Source organism: Peromyscus leucopus, chromosome 1 (assembly GCF_004664715.2).
Source record: "Peromyscus leucopus breed LL Stock chromosome 1, UCI_PerLeu_2.1, whole genome shotgun sequence".
In the NCBI taxonomy this organism is placed as follows: domain Eukaryota; kingdom Metazoa; phylum Chordata; class Mammalia; order Rodentia; family Cricetidae; genus Peromyscus; species Peromyscus leucopus.
This window is the reverse complement of record NC_051063.1, coordinates 126,115,140-126,133,042: the sequence shown is the minus strand read 5'-3', so window position 1 is coordinate 126,133,042 and position 17,903 is coordinate 126,115,140.

Sequence of the window (17,903 nt, the reverse complement as noted above, 5' to 3'; positions counted from 1 at the left end):
CAAAGATATCAAAAGTAAGGGAGATGCCAGCATTAATGGAATGCTTGTTGAATTTTTGTTTTTAGTCACATTCTTACTGTTTGAGATTCAGGGATCAACTGTACAGATTTTATAGATAAAACTGATTTGAAAAACTAAGCTTACAAGACCAAATTAATGCAGATTCTAAAGATCAGATATAGTGCTGAGATCTAATCTGTCTGTCTTCTCAATTTGTCAATAGAGAATCTGTTACTTAGAGTCTGTACTTTCTGAATCAGGGTTGATTGTTATAAAGCAATGATTCTCAGACAGAACAATAAGAAATATGAGTTCTGTGCTGTTGTTAGATATAAGACAGGACCAAAGAAAGCTAGCAACCTTATTGCTGAGACCATTGTCTTCAGGCATTCTATTAATTGTTCTTTAAGTGCATACATCTGTTATCTCAATTGATGTTTACTACAGCTAGAGAAATATGTGCTGTCATCATATCTGTTGGGCATCTGAGACACTGATGTCACTAGTCACAGAGCAAACCTCTTCTGGAATGCATACAGATCCCTCCTGTCTTTTCTTGGACTATACTCTACACTACTCTTACTGTGACAGGCCCTTACCCTGGTCTCAACTGCAAAAACAAAAATGAAATGAGCACTTGGCTATGCTAATTGCTGACAATTATTCTGTACACTGTAGTGGAGCCCATTGTTTAAAGTGAAGCCCTTTTGACTGTTTGTCCAGACATACTTGAAGATGTTGTATAGAGCAGTTTTTCTTATCTGTTTACTCAACCACAATAAAATAATCAATTCACCACATTTGATGTGTACAGGCACTTTAAAGCCCTGGGTTTTATAAATTTTTTCTGCATATTCCCTTTCTTAAAGGATTATCTATTACATCTTATTGCATAAATATCACAAAGTTACTGTTGCACAGTGTGCTGATTAAAACTTGCACTATAACTTTTCTTTCTATTACAAGAAATTAATCAAGCAGCATAGTATTGACATTAAAAGAGAAAAACAAACACAGATGAAGACAGACCAGTAAAACAGAATAGAGTTTGGGAGTGAATCCTTGCAAAAATGTCCAACTTAGTTTTGACAAATTTACAAAGAGCATACATTTTAGAATGCCTGTTTTTCAGAACAGTGTTGGAAAATTGTATATCCACATGAAGAATTACAAACTACTTTGAGTCCTACCTCTTACCACTTATGAAAAGAAAATAGTCATGGTGGCAGACTCCTTTAATTGCAGCACTCATGGGGCAGAGACAAGTGGATCTCTGAGTTTGAGACCAACTTGGTCTACACAGAGAGTTCAGGACAATCAGGGCTCTGTAGAGGGACCCTGTATCAAACAAATAAAAAAATAAGTTTATTTAAGAAAATAAAATAAAACAATCACCACAGCCTATAAAACACTCTGTAAATACTTAAACATAATACATGAAATAGGGAACTTCTGGGAGAAGACTTGTATGCCATTCTGAGGGACATTCCACTTAAGGCCCAAACACTTAGCACAGGCAACAAAAGCTGACTTTATTTTCAAACTAGGATTAAGTTGGACTAAAATCCGTGTAGCAAAAGAAAGACTCAGCAGAGTGATAAGACAACCTGCAGAATGGGAAAAAGTATTTTCCAAATATGTATCTTACAAGGGACTAATATCCAGATTATACAAATAATTTTAGTAGGTACACGGTAGAAACATAAGTAATCTGTTTTAAGTTGAAAATTGACCTCAACTGATATTTCTCCAAAGATATGGAGGATAAGAAAGAGTGAGTGAATGTGGCCAATATATGTAAGGCACATGTGTAAAATTTAATAATAAACTCTATTTGTATGATTAATATATAACAGTAAAAGGGAGAAAAGAGAATATATGGAGGACAAAGGGCATGTGAAAAATTCAACATCATTAATATTTACAAAAATCAAATAAAAACCAAACTGAGTTAGTGCCTCCCTCCAGTAATAATAACTATTATTAATGATAATAAGTGTAGATTCAGCTACACAACTGTCTTGCTATGCAGAAGGCCTAGTCCAACCCCACACAGGCTTCACAGCTGCTGATCCAAATTTCATGACTTCCCACTAGTTTGGTTTGGTCATCTCTGCAGATTTCCCCATCATGATCTTGATGTCCTTGCTCATAGTATCCCTCTTCTCTCTCTTCGAATGGACTCTTGGATCTTGGCTTGGTGTTTGGCTGTGGATCTCTGTATATGCTTCCATCTGTTACTGGAGAAAGGCTCTATGATGACAGCTAGGGTATTTACTGGTCTGATCTCTGGGGCAAGCCAGCTCAGTTCAGACACCCTCTCCACTATTTCTAGTAGTCCAAGCTGGGGTCATCCTTGGGAATTCCTTGGAACTTCCCTAGCACCCATTTTCTCTCTATCCCCATGATGTCTCCCTCTATCATGGTATCTCTTTCATTGCTCTCCCACTCAATCCCTGTTCCAGCTTGACCATCTTGTTCCCTTATGTTCTCATCTCCCATCCCCTATCCTCTATTGCCCCCCATCCTCAGCTTGCTCATGTAGATCTTATCTATTTCCCCTTCCTAGGACGATCCATGCTTCTCTCTTTGGGTCCCCCTTGTTTGCTAGCTTCTCTGAAGCTGTGGGTTATAGTCTGGTTATCCTTTGCTTTACATCTAGTATCCACTTATGAGTGAGTACATACCATGTTTGACCTTATGAGTCTGGATTATCTCACTCAGGATGACATTTTATAGTTCCATCCATTTGTCTGCAAATTTCATGATGTCATTGTTTTTCTCTGCTGAGTAATACTCCATTGTGTATATGTACCACATTTTCTTAATTAATTCTTCAGTTGAAGGGTATCTAGGTTGTTTTCAGGTTCTGGCTATTATGAATAATGCTGCTATGAACATAGCTCCAGTGGGATGTTCTATATGCTGTGAATGCATTGCTCTGATTGGTTGATAAATGAAAGGCTGATTGGCCAGTAGCCAGGCAGGAGGTATAGGCGGGATAAGCAGACAAAGAGAATTCTGGGAAGAGAAAGGCTGAGTCAGGAGACACCAGCCAGCTGGCCAGGGAACAGCATGTAATGGCACACAGGTAAAGCCACGGAACATGTGGTAACATATAGATTAACAGAAATGGGTTGAGTTTAAATGTAAAGGCTAATCAGCAGTAGGCCTGAGCTAATGGCCAAGCAGTTTTAATTAATAGAAGCCTCTGTGTGTTTACTTGGGTCTAAGTATCTGCGGACTGTGTGGGACATAGAAAAACTTTCAGCTATACATAGCTGAGCATGTGTTCTTATGGTATGATTGACCATTACTTGGGTATATGCCCAAGAGTGGTATAGCTGGGGAAGATTTATTTCCAACTTCTCTCCGTATCAAAGATCTTAAGAAAATGAAAAGAAGACTGGTTATGGAATTGTAAAATACCCACATAATAAGTGATACAGAGGAAAGAAGAGGAGGAAAACTGCAGGATAGGAGAAAGCATTTGTTGAATAGGTATCTCAAATTACTGAAATTAAAACATTTAAAGATTTTCAGATGATATCAGACATTACATGGTAAACCCATGGAAGCCCAAAAGAAGAGGCTCATATTTCTTAGCACAGACACAAAGTGAACTATAATGCCTATGCTCTCAATATGTACTTTAATCTCCAAAATAGGCTCCTCAAAATACATTTGCATAAAAGACATATTTTCAAGCATCATTGCATTGTGATAAAAAAAAAAAAAAAGGAACATTTAAATAAAATTCAGTCAAGAATTTTTGTTGCTCCTGTAGGGGGCAGAGTTTGGTTCCCAGAAGCCACATCAGGCAGCTCCCAAACACCTGTAACTCAAGCTCTAGGACATCCAGTACCTCCTTCTGACCTGTGAGGACACCTTTACTTGTGTGGATATAAATGAAGACACACACACACACACACACAGAGAAAACACACACTAAAAATAATTTAAAAGTTTTTATGTCAACAATACTAGGCAAATTCCCTACACTGCTCTTTATAAACATAATATATTATTATTATTACAGACATTAAGTTGAATGCACATACTTGTTAATTTATAAGAACAAGTATAGAGAGCATTGTAAAAGTAAGCGAAGTGCCATCTTTAAAATGTAATATCAGAAAAATAATTTTAAAGACCAGAAAAAAGGCGATATAAGCTCTCTAAGACTACTTATATCAAATAACATTATGTTAAGAAATGACTTGAAGGAATCCTGATAACATGTTTAAATATTTATTGCTAGGGTGGGTAGGACAAAGAAAAAAAGATTAAGTTCAAAGCCAGGCTTGAGTTGGAGGCCAGCCTGGTTTATATAGTGAGTTCCAGGAAAGTCAGGGCTGTGTATAAAGAGCCTATCACAGGAAAGACAGACAGACAAACAGATGGGGGCATTTCAAAAGTAGTTCAAAGGCACATTCTTCTTTATTGCTTTAATTTTTAATGGAGAATTATTCCTAAATTTATGCATTGAATTTGAAAAAAGAAGCTTCTGCACAGGAATACATATTAGAAGCAGATAGGTCTAAATATTAGGTGTATTTTCTCAATTCTGGGCATTTGAAAATCTGCTGGCATTTTATACTTCTCTCTTCATCTCCTTTTCTGACCTTCTTCAATAATGTAAGTGAACATGTAAAACCTTCCCCTGCTCCAGGATAGAGTCTAGAAGAGCATCAAGGGTTCTTCATAGTGTGATTGGTGAGTTTCCTCATTTATACAGAACATCTTGGCCTCACCCACATCCTCTAGTCTGACAGTTTTATATTTGCCTTTTTTGTATCCCCTGACTTTTCATTTCTGTTTGCTCCTCATATTATTGTAAAACGATATATTCATCTTACTCAAATTAAAACCCTCTTGTGTCCTCGTGGCTTTACCCATCAGGTCTTCTTAGAGAGGATGATTAGGACCACAGGCCTCAGTGCGGGTGTCTGAGATGGTCTGCACTTGGCTGTGCTGGGGGGAGGTCTTTTGCTCCATGCCTTGACGTCTCTATAAATACCCCAGGGCAGAGAGAGTCAGGGCTCTTTGAAATGGGTTCCAGGCCCTCTTGAGGCTATCCTGTATTTTCTATCTGTTTGTCTCCACAATCTAAATTCTTCTAGTAATATTTCCTGTTGCTCACACTCAAGAAAATTCTGGGGAACTGTGGGGTTAGTGGGTAAGCGCCCTGCACCCTCTCTTGTGCCTTGTGCAATTTCTTTAAAATACACAAAATATACAATGGTTTTCAGAGAGTGATTACACTATGATTGGCTTGGGAGAAATATCAACCTGTGGAGTGAATACTAAAATGTGGAGGGATCTAGGTGAGGACCTTAGGATATAACCTTGACTTGAATCTCTGTCTCTTAAACCATCTGTGGATATTTGATATCATCTATAGTGTACTTCTTACTGTATCTCAAATGCCTTGTGCTGATTGTTCCCATCACATGCATAACTGTTCTATGTCACCCCAGGACATTTGCAAAATGTTTGTGTGCTTTATGGATACATTTTTTTTTGTTCCTACAGTATAAATCTGTCACCCTATAAAATCTGGTGTTATAGAGGATTTGATACAAAGTGTTACCATCATTAGTGTTATCACCTGTTCATGTCTATCTCCCAGAATAATTTTTTCTGTGTTTCTTATGTCAGACACCTTTCTTTTCCTCATTTACCCTGGTACCTAACATTGCCCAAGCAGTGTGCACAGGAAACTGCATGGGGAGAATATCAAATAAAGGATCTGTGTTAAAAGTAAACTCATTTGTGAACTCATCCCTCACTCCTCCATCTTAGTATTGTCATCTGCCACTTTTTCTCTTGGTTTTCAATTTTCTACTTTAACAATAAATGTCAGCTGAAACATGAACATTTTGAATATCATGAGACAAGATTGCCTCTATTATTCATACCTCTGTCTTCCCTGACACCATCCCCACAGAGCTGGGGGTCCTCTTACTGCCAGGGAAATTCATTGGCTCCCTCTTATCCACAGCTGGTGTCTGGGGCATTGTTTGCTGCTATAGAGTGGTAATGGGAACCTAGCTTTCCTGATCTCCTTGGCTGAAGGAGAATGCCTGCTCAGGTGTGGCAGAAATGCTCATGTCCTATAGGGCCAACACAGGGCAAGTTGTGGATGCTGACCAGGAGCAATGAGGGCCAGGATTCCCCTGTTGGCCTTGTAGATGGGCTAGAAGCCAGGTACCTTTACATAGGAAGATCTGAAAGGCCAGGATCCACAGTTTCCACTGCTGCAATGTGTCATACCACTATTTCTCCATGGTTCACTGCAATAGCTGGGAGGATGGCCAGGCAGTCTATCTCCCTAAACTGGCTTGCCATGTTTCACTGAAGAAAGAGAAGAGCTTTATCAAAGTTTCCAAATAACAGTATCCCATTCCCAAATGTATGCCTCTTTTCTCTATCTTACACTCTTTTTGTTTGTTTCCCAATGCCCAGTGTTGTCATGGCAGCTTCTCATACAGAGGATAGAAATGAGCCTTTCCACCATGTCATCTGTCTGCCCTGCCCCATGCAAAAGTTCCTTATCTTGTATTTTTTCAAGTAAACAATTTAATTTACACATTTACTATATTTCTAATATAGTTCCTCTTTCTTCGTTATTTTAAATGTTATGCTCCCTCATAAGTCCACAAATTAAAACTTAATAACCAGTGTAACAGTGTTGCTTCCAATTGGGAATCCACAGATCATGGTCCAAATATAAGCTGGGGTCGTGGGAGTGGCTTTTCTTTTCCCTCATTACTCTCCTTTAGGAATGCAAGTGTTCCAGGACCCACCTCAGAAAGAGAGATTGGCCTTTACCAGATAGGATATCAGCTGTTATCTTGGTCTTGGGGTCTTCAGGATCAAGGATTTTGTGCACTACCCTGTCTGTGGTACTTTATTTTACTAATGCCAGTATACAATGTTTTCCCCTGAAATAGAAATGTAAAGTTTCCTGGGGCAGTGGCCACTGTCTGAGGCTCCCTATCATTATCATGGGAATTTATTTACTTAAAAAGGCTCCTGTAACAAATCACCACTAACTGGGAAGTTTAAATCAACAAATGTCTATTTTATACTAGATTTTGCTCTCAGAAGTCTTAGAGTTCTGAGTGTCTGTGTTAGTTTCTTTTCAGTTCCTGTAACAAACACCATGACCAAGGAAATTTATAAAAGGAAGCATTCAGTAGAGCCTATGGTTTCAGAAGTTTATAGTACATGATGGCAGAGCAGAAGCATGGCAACAGAAATGTCTGAGAGATTATATCTTGGTCCTCAAGCAGATTGCAGAGATGGAGAAGAAACTGGGAATATCTAGAGTATTTTCAAACCTCGAAGTTAGCCCCCAATGAGACACCTCCTGTAATAAGGCCACACCTCCTAATCCTTCACAAACAGTTCCACCAACTGAGGACGAAGTATTCTAACATATGAGCCTATAGCGGCCGTTCTCACTTAAATCACCACAGGAGTTAACTTGGCTCTGGTTCAGCATCTAGACTATTTTCTTTTCCAGCATCTCATTCATTTCAAAACCAGAAATGCAGAGTGATGTTTTTTTTTTCTTTTTACTGAATCAAGCTGTTTGTGAGTATATAATCTTCTCAGGAGTAACTGTGAACACACTAGGCCTAGTGACTCACTCCTGCAACTCCAGTACTCAGGAAGCCCAAACAGGATGGTTTTTTTGTGAGCAAAAGGCCACTGTGGTCATTAGAAAAAGTACCAGACATGTCAGGGCTACAGAGTAAGACCATATATAAAAGACAAAACAAAAACTAACAAACAAACCAAAAAGAGATTAAGTATGAATATAATCCTAAAAGTCTACCTCTTTCTGAACTCCTTTTATCCATGTGGATGCTAGTGAAGGTGTGTCTGTAGTCCTGTGTGGCACACATGCACCCTGTACTGTGTCACATCCTATATGCTTTCTACTGAAGCTTTGCATTTTCAAAGAGAACCTCCCACCTGGTGATGCTGATTCTTAACTGTTGGTGTGGAAACTGAGGCAGCTGTCAGTGTCATATACCACTTCCTTTGCACAGTGTAGAGTACATCAAGGAGCTGGGGTGTGGTCACTGCACACGTCACTGTGTTTCTGGCAGCCTTAGCTGGGGAAAGTTTCTCTTGAGTGCCTCACTTCTGTCCAGTAAAGGGACATTATAAAGTGTATTTTCCACCCTTCCACCCTTCTCCTGTGGCTTCTAGAGTTGGTTATGTCTGCAAAGAATGAAGACAAAGAATGCTAAATTGTAGCTTAAATGCCTGGTTTTACACTGTCAACAGAATCATAAATTCCATTTTAAACTGGTCAGCTTTTATTTGACTGAAATTTTGTTGTTAACTTTTCTTGTATCTTTACTAATAGCCTTTGTCCCAGGGTTAAAGCACTGAAGTTACTAACATGAGTTATAAATTTTAACCATTTTAACAAAAGTATTTGTTCAATCATTCATTCATTCACTTGAAAAGCACTTGTTACATTTCACACACTGTAGTAAGATATCACAATGTAACGGAAGTCAACAAAAGCACAAGTTTCTATTCTTCATCAGCTGGCCAGAGGAGCCACTGAGCACCCAGGCTTGCCCAGCTCTTGCATAGATATCAGTATAGAGGGATCCAGCTGGGCTGTGCAGACAGGCAGTTTTAGTGCATGAGACCAACAATTCAGTAAATAAAGTACACCCAGCTGATCCACTAATTCCATGAATACTGAGTGTTTACTGTGCCCCTTGATGGTCCTTGTAGTTACTGTGGCTCAGTGAATAAAAGGTACAAATATTTCTGTGATAAAGATGATGGATAATCATTCAGTATTTTTTGTATGAAAAGTAGCTCCATAACTCCATCAGCACAGGGAAGGGTGAGATATTAGGGAAGACTATTTTACAGAAATGAGGAGATTGTTTCTGATATACCTTAAAGACATACATAGCTGAGCAAGTGCTCTTATGGTATGATTGAGCATTTCTTTGGTATATGCCTAGGAGTGGTATAGCTGGATCTTGGGGGAGATTGATTCCCAATTTTCTAAGAAAGAGCCATATTGATTTCCAAAGTGGTTGTACAAGCTTGCATTCCCACCAGCAGTGGAGGAGAGTTCCCCTAGTTCCACATCCTCTCCAGCATAAAGTGTCTTCAGTGTTTTTGATCTTAGCCATTCTGACAGGTGTAAGGTGGTATCTCAGAGTTGTTTTGATTTGCTTTTCCCTGATGATTAGGGATGTTGAGCAATTCCTTAAATGTATTTCAGCCATTTAAGTTTCCGCTGTTGAGAATTCTCTGTTTAGTTCTAAAGCCCATTTCTCAATTGGACTGTTGGTCATTTTGATGTCTAATTTCTTGAGTTCCTTATATATTCTGGATATCAGTCCTCTGTCACATGTGGGGTTGGTGAAGATCTTTTCCCATTCTGTAGGCTGTCGCTTTGCCTTGTTGACCGTATCCTTTGCTCTACAAAACAACCTAGATGCCCTTCAACTGAAGAATGTATAAATAAAATGTGGCACATATACACAATGGAATACTACTCAGCAGAGAAAAACAATGACATCATGAGGTTTGCAGGCAAATGGATGGATCTAGAAAAAATCATCCTGAGTGAGGTAACCCAGACTCAGAAAGACAAATATGGTATGTACTCACTCATAGGAAGATGCTAGATGTGGAACAAGGATGACTGGACTGCTACTCACATCACCAGTGAGGCTACCTGGAAAACAGGACCCCAAGAAAGACACGGAGAAATGGATGAGATCTACAAGAACAGCCTGGTCATGAGTGGGAGCAATGAAGGGCGATGGTCGAGGGAAAGAGAGCGGGAGATCCTAGCTGGATCAAGAAAAGAGAGGGAGAATAAGGAATAGGAGACCATGGTAAATGAAGACCACATGAGAAGGGGAGGAAGCAGAGAGCTAGGGAGGCCCACAGAGATCCACAAAGATACCACCGCAAAAGACTGCTGGCAATGGTCAAGAGACAGCCAGGACTGACCTACTCTGGTGATGGGATGGCCAACCACCCTGATAGTTGTGTCAGAAACCCCATCCAAGGACTGAGGAATCTGGATCCAGACATCCACGGCTGGGCCCCTGGTGGAGCGCTGGTAGTCTAATTAGTGAGAAAGAGGAGGGTTTTTATGAGCGAGAATTGTTGAAGCCAAGGTTGGATAAAGTACAGGGACAAATAACCAAATGAATGGAAGCACATGAACTATGAACCAAAGGGTGAGGGGCCCCCAACTGGATCAGGCCCTCTAAATGGGTGAGACAGTCGATTGGCTTGATCTGTTTGGGAGGCATCTAGGCGGTGGTGCCAGGTCCTGGGCTCGTTGCATGAGTTGGCTGTTTGAATCCTGGGACTTATGCAGGAACATTTGGCTCAGTCTGGGAGGGGGGGACTGGACCTGCCTGGACTGAGTGTATCAGATCGATCCCGGTCCTCGGGGAGACCTTGATCTGGAGGAGGTGGGAATGGGGGGTGGGCTGGGGGGAGGTAGAGGTGGGGGGGAGAGCATGAGAATCTGTGGCTATTATGTGGAACTGAATGGTGTTGTAAAATAAAAAATAAAAAAAATTTAAAAAGACATACATAGATTAACTAAGCAAATATCTTACTTAAAAAATTTAAGTAAATCCCTTTGTTAAAATGATAGTTTTTTTATGATATTGGAAAAATGAGTCATATGAAAAATTGGTACATCATTTAAAAAATGGGGGGAAATATCAGTGAGGATCTTAGTAAGCATACTTGCAAAATTTTCATCAGATTATTATGTAATATATGAAAAGATAAAATAATAAACTGCCTCTAGAACTGCCATGGTCATTACTATAAATAGTCCTTTTATTACACAAATCTCCATTCTATATTTTTGTTTTCTGAGGTAATTCTATTACCTGAGTTTAAAAGTTATCTGTCATATCTGCTCAACATTCCTTTCTAGAAACACATGACAACCTCATTGTCATATTTTTAGTGCCTTTCCAATAACTCAGAAATTATCTACATAGATTTCATGCTGTCAACATTCATTCAGTAAATCTGGGGCACTAGACAGCCAAGGTCCTACCTAGGAGCTTGAATTCAAGAGGAAAAATTATACACTAGATTTTTCTCCTCCAATCTCAGAACAGATTTCATTTGGGCCCTGTGGTGGTATTGTGTCACCAAAATATTGTGTACCTTAATAAACTTACCTGGGGGTCAGAGAACAGACAAGCCACTAGTTAGTCAGTGATAGCACACACCTTTAATCCTAGCATTCCAGAGATAGAAATTCCTCTGGATCTCTGTGAGTTCAAGGCCAAATTGGAAATAGCCAAGCATGGTGACACATGCCTTTAATCCCAGAAAGCCAGCCTTTAATCCCAGGGAGTGGTGGTAGAAAGCAAAACGATATATAAGGCGTGAGGACCAGAAACTAGAAGCTTTTGGCTGGTTAGGCTTTTGGTTGGTTAAGCATTTGGCTGGTTCAGTTCAGCTGAGATTCATTCCGGATGAGGACTCAGAGGCCTCCAGTCTGAGGAAACAAGACCAGCTGAGGATCCGGCGAGGTGAGATAGCTGTGGCTTGTTCTGTCTCTCTGACCTTCCAGTATTCACCCCAATAACTGGCCTCGGGTTTGATTTTATTAATAAGAACTTTTAAGATTGCTGCTACATCTGGCGCCCAACATTCGTGTTACGAATTCATGAAAAGGCTATTTGCCTGTAGTCTTGTGACCCCCAGCTCAGGCCCGAGCTACACTCAGCCGGTGGTGGTGGCGCACGCTGGTAGGATTTACTGAAGGAGGCAGAGGCAGGAGGATCCTGAGTTTGAGGCCGGCCTAGGAGATTTGGAAGAAGCTTTGACCCAGACTGAGCCACAAACAGTGGTGGGACCATGGAAGCAGTGGCTACTGCTCCACGTTGCCAGCTCCTTCTCATCGTGTTGGTGACTGCGGTGATGCTGCTACCTGGGATGAAGGGTTTACTGCTGCTGGTTCAGAGAAGAATTGCCAGGACCATCGTGTTACAAGAAAGCATCTGCAAAGGTCAGTTTGGAAAAGTTTGGCAAGACAAATGGTGGGGAGAAGTTGTTGTTAAGATTTTCTGTTCTAGGGAAGAATGTTCATGGTGTTCATGGTTCTGAGAGACAGACATTTATCAGACTGTGATTGCTCCAAACCACAGAGGAGGGAAAAAAAAAAAGTCTGCAGGAAACCATGACCATGCCTAACAGTGACTTTGAAATCTTCAAAAAGATGACAGGATCCTACAACGATGATTCCACATGGACTATGATAAAGCCATTAAGCCGATTAACAACATGGAAAAATCGACTTTGGACTACAAACTGGTCAGAACAATTTCGAGAGGACTAGTTGAGATGATCCAGCCTGACAGACTACTCAAACAAGGACTTGAAACAAGCCCTGAACTTTCCTATTATGCAGAGACTGGACAAACGATACAGGACTTGATGATTAACCCCAAAATTTTCTTTTCAAGATTCCCTAAAGATATCTTCACCCCTAGAAAGCAAAAAGAAAAAGAGAATATAGATATGAGATAGATCATGGAATCTACTCTGAGAAAAAAGATAAAGAAATAATAGGATAAATAGGTAGATCACTGAATCTACACTGAAGAAAAAGGGGAAGATATAAAAATGACAAAAGGTAGACTACTGAATGTATTATGAAAAGAAAAAAGAGAGAATATGGATATGATAAGATAAAAAGGGAGATTATGGAATCTACTTTTAAAAAGGAACTACTTGTTTTAAATAAGTTAAGTAATGAAAATTTTTTGGTCTGAGTTTATCAGATGTTACTGGACTGGACATTGTTAATATATATAATGGAGTTTTTATCTGAATCTGTCAAATATTAATGGACTAGACATCATTAATGTAATTTTTGGCTGTATATATTGTATATGCTTATTGGATAGTTTTTCTTGTATTAGTTATAAGCTTTTTTAATTTTAGACAAAAAGAGAGGAGATGTGGTGGTATTGTGTCACCAAAATATTGTGTACCTTAATAAACTTACCTGGGGGTCAGAGAACAGACAAGCCACTAGTTAGTCAGTGATAGCACACACCTTTAATCCTAGCATTCCAGAGATAGAAATTCCTCTGGATCTCTGTGAGTTCAAGGCCACATTGGAAATAGCCAAGCATGGTGACACATGCCTTTAATCCCAGAAAGCCAGCCTTTAATCCCAGGGAGTGGTGGTAGAAAGCAAAACGATATATAAGGCGTGAGGACCAGAAACTAGAAGCTTTTGGCTGGTTAGGCTTTTGGTTGGTTAAGCATTTGGCTGGTTCAGTTCAGCTGAGATTCATTCCGGATGAGGACTCAGAGGCTTCCAGTCTGAGGAGACAAGACCAGCTGAGGATCCGGCGAGGTGAGATAGCTGTGGCTTGTTCTGTCTCTCTGATCTACCAGCATGGACCCCAATAACTTGTCTCGGGTTTGATTTTATTAATAAGAACTTTTAAGATTCCTGCTACAGGGCCCTGTTCACAAATTCTTAGCAATGTGCTTGCAATTGCTTTTGCACCTCTCTTTCTTCCATTCATCTGCTCCCCTTCCATATAGGTGATAGGGATTCTATAAAAGGTACATGTAATTATACAAAGGCAGATGTGGTTGTAGTGGCTTTTGTAAAGGCTGACATCATGCACACCCAACTCAAAATGAGAATTAGGGCACACTTCTGAATCTCAGCATGGCAAATCCAGTCATTACTCCATTTCCTTATTATGGACTCTGTGCAGGGATACCTTCTGCAGAATCTCAGTGGAAAGACTTGAGTCATTTACAAGTGTCTCACCTCATTTGGTCTCTGCTGAATCACTGCATATATGTTAGTTCATATACACACTGCGATAAGACAGTAAGTAAGATACATCCTTTCAACCTGAAACACGTTAAGTAAAATGTGGAAAGTGATGTATCTCTGCAGGGTTACATCATTAAGTAGAACAAAGACAGAATGGAGGGCAGACACTGGGTAAACAAAGTAAAAAAATTTCCTATGTGCCCTCCAAAAATTTGTTTTTATTACTATGTCCAGGTCCTTGGGTTGATCTACAAAGTGCCCTGTCACTTTGTTCCATGACGATAACATTCCCCAGACCCTTAGGTTGGCAGACAAAGAGCCCATCACTTTGTTAGCTTTTTACTTAGCACTTTTTGTTAGGAAAACTTCTTTTGTAACAGACCCAACTCATAATCCCTAAATTTCCCATCAAGACCTGTGTTCTCTACATCTCTGTCTTGGTTTTCTTCTCTGGCTAGTATGTGGCTACCATCTTCACCTCCCAGCACACATTCACTATCCAAAGTGAAAAACTACCTCCCTCATAAAGACTTACTTTCTTGTAATTCCATAGAAAAGTCGACTGGTTGCTATAACTTTGACCTCCTAGTTTGTGCTTATTATTCTTATTCCTGATGAACTTTGGTGGAATTTGCTCCATCCCTTTGCAACTCTCAGTTGCCATCCCTCCACTGAAATGGAAGAGTCTGTCTCAGTTCCCCAAGTAATTCTAATGTCTGGCATAATGTTTGCATGCTAGGTATTACTTTATCTGCTGATGAAAAACATTACAGCCAGGGAAGAGATGTGAATACAGCCTTCAATGCACAGAGCTGAAATAATGGGAATTATTGCACAGAGCTGAAATAATGGGGATTATTGTAACGTTCCAAAAAAATATGGGATTAAATGATTTGTGAAAACATATCTCAATGTGAGGCCTTCTACAGACCTTGTAAATAGTAAGTTTTATCCAATGGATCCCAAGGCTTTCATCTGTGACATTAAATATGACACATGCCACTGTATGTGACATGATGTCAAAACGAGGAGTTTTAATTTAGCCACTTTACAACAAACAGAATTGGGTTCTTACGAGGGCCACAGACATTGACTTCCAAACACACTGCTGCTGGCCAAGTAGGCAAAGTGATTCATCTCTTTACTGATGCCCAAAAGCTGTTAAACAGGCGTTCAGACAAATAAACACCAAACTTTCTCTCATGGCCTCTTCCTAGAAAGGGAAAGAGACTCTGTGCTGTTTTTCTTGCTTGCCGATAATGTCATCAGAGGCATATAGTGTAATGGAGGTGGGGATGCTGAATGTGGGCTGTGGCTGCAACAAGAAGGGTTGCTCACACGGCCAAATGCACACATAGCGACCTGAAAGCCTTTGTTCGGACACCAGTGGAACCTGTGTTCCTTGTTTGTCACTGGGCTTCCAGATCTCTGAGACAGAACGCCATAGCCAAATGAGCCAGCCAGGCAGTATGAGGCTGACTTGGCTCTAGGGTATTTTCGGGATTAAAACTATCTTCTATTCTCTTTACTTGTAAAAATATGTTTTGATTCTCCTAACTTTTAAAGACTTACTTATCCTCCTTACTTTTGAATCAATGCAGCAGCTTTTATTAATGCCATTGATCCTCATCTATGATGAGGGCATGACTTGCCATCTCCTCTTTATTAGTAACATTTACCCTAACACACTCTGTTGTTTTACTACTGCCACTGTGGCTGTACCTGAATCGACTGCTGTTTCAGCAAGAAATTGTGGGTCTGCACTTACTGGCTCTCTTCTCAGGCAGAGACCTGTATAGCAGTCTTTCTGGGACCACGAGCCCCCAAATCATGACATGGAAATTTAAGAATGCTCAGCCTTAGCATCGGCTCATTTCTTGCAAGCATTTTTTTTTTTTTTTACTTAAATTAACCTGATTCTTTTCATCTACATTTTGCCTCAGGCTTTTTACCTTTATTTCACTCTGTCTGTCCTGCTTCACTCCATGTCTGTCTGTCTGTCTGTCTGTCCCCAGGCTTCTCCCTCTTTTTTCCCCTTATTCTCTTTCTTTTTCTCCCATTCTCTTTCTAGCCTAGATTCCTCTACTACTTATTCTGTCTGCCCACCAGCCCTGCCTACCTGCCTACTGCCTAGCTATTGGGCTTTCATCAACTGGCTTAGGCAGGCAAAGCAACACATCTTTATATCTTTAAGCCAATGTAGCATAAACACATGTAGCAAATATTTATATAGTTAAAGTAATATTCCACAACAGGCCTGACAGGGCTTTTATGTACACGCCTGGCAAGACTAGCCACCTCACACTCCTGAAATGCCTTCCATGCCATATAGACTCAGTCTTTTCTTAAACTGTGAACAAGTAAACCCTTCACTCAAGTTGTTGTTGTCATTTATTTTGTCAGAGAAGCATGGAGAAGGTCTCAATAGGTTTAGGGAAAGGCCAACCAAATTCAGCAAGATCAGTAGTGAAGCTCAAGATGGCCTCCTGTGTTGGTGAAGCTGGAGGAAGATAGGAAACACAGAAGGAATGAGAGGGTGCCAGCTAAAGAAACATTGAATCATGGTCTCACGTTCTGTCGAGAAGAGGGTTGTGATGGCGAAGAGATGGCATACATGTAGATGTTCTACGTGTTCTCTTGTGTCTCAGGGTGTTCATGTGCCTGGTGTCTACTAACTGAACACCTCTCACAGAGAGATCAGTGTAGAAGTAACAATCTTATTAAATAAGAAACACAGAACCAATGTAAAGATGAAAGCCCAAGAGGTCAGAGCTAAGAGCCTTACCCTTCCTGCTTCAGCTATCCTCTCCAGCCAAGAGACCTACTTCCTGTGTGTTTGTCTTTATATAGACTTTCTATTCTGCCTTCTCATTGGTTGTAAACCCAACCAAATGACCTCCTTGTCACTGCCTGTCTGTACAGACCTCCAGGTCTTCAATGGTTAGTATTGAGATTAAAGGTGTATGTCTCCATGCTGGCTGTATTCTTGACCACACAGAGATCTGCCTAGCTCTGCCTCCTAAGAGCTGGGATTAAAGGCTTGCACCACCAACACCCGGCTCTGCTATGGCTTGTTATTAGCTCTGACCCCCAGGCAACTTCATTTATTAACATACAAATAAAATCACATTTCAATACAAATAAAATATCACCAGATCAGTTGTGAAAATCAGACACCAAACCCAGGGGTTCAGTGGAGTGAGATGAGTGCAAAAAGGTAATCTGTGTGTAGTCAGCTCCTTGGAGCCTGTTACTCACAACTTTATATTTAATGTAATTAGGCTCAAGTTTCTTCTCTTAAATAGGGGAGACCAAATGAGATTCTAATATTGGAACCTGGAGTAGTTGCTTTCTTCTAATTTTAGTCTTTGTTGAAGTTTGATGGCTTCCTTGTGTTTGATTATTTTTTCTCTTTGAGACAGGGTTTCTCTGTGTAGTTTTGGCACCTGTCCTGGATCTCGCTCTGTAGACCAGGCTGGCCTCAAACTCACAGAGACCTGCCTGGCTCTGCCTCCTGGGTGCTGGGATTAAAGGCATGTGCCACCAAATGTATCTTTCATGTCAATCTTGTGAACTAGATCAAAGGCTATCTACAAAGTTTGCATCAACTGCAAACACTGTTATTATGTATCACAATGAAAATGCATTGTATTTTCTTTTAGCAATTTATGTTTTAAGAGTCTTTTATTGTTTTATCCCTGCTGAGATACCATCTGTAATTTCATCTATTTTACTTGTATCTATCTTGGGTCTGTATCCATTAGTATCAAGGCCAGTTCCCTATCCTTCAGTACTGCCTTTTAGATGCATCTAAATAATTCTGAATAAGCTGCTATAGGTAAATCTTTAAAAATTATGACAGGGTCAAAAATTAAATTAATCTAAGGAGATGTTCTATATATTTCAAAATAATTTAGAGAGTCAGAAGAAAGGAGGGGCATCTGATATCACACAACTTTAAAAGATGACATATAGAATTTATGTGTATCCTCTGTATCAATTCTCTGTAAATCTGTGATGCACCAGAGCTCATAAATTCACATCTGAATAC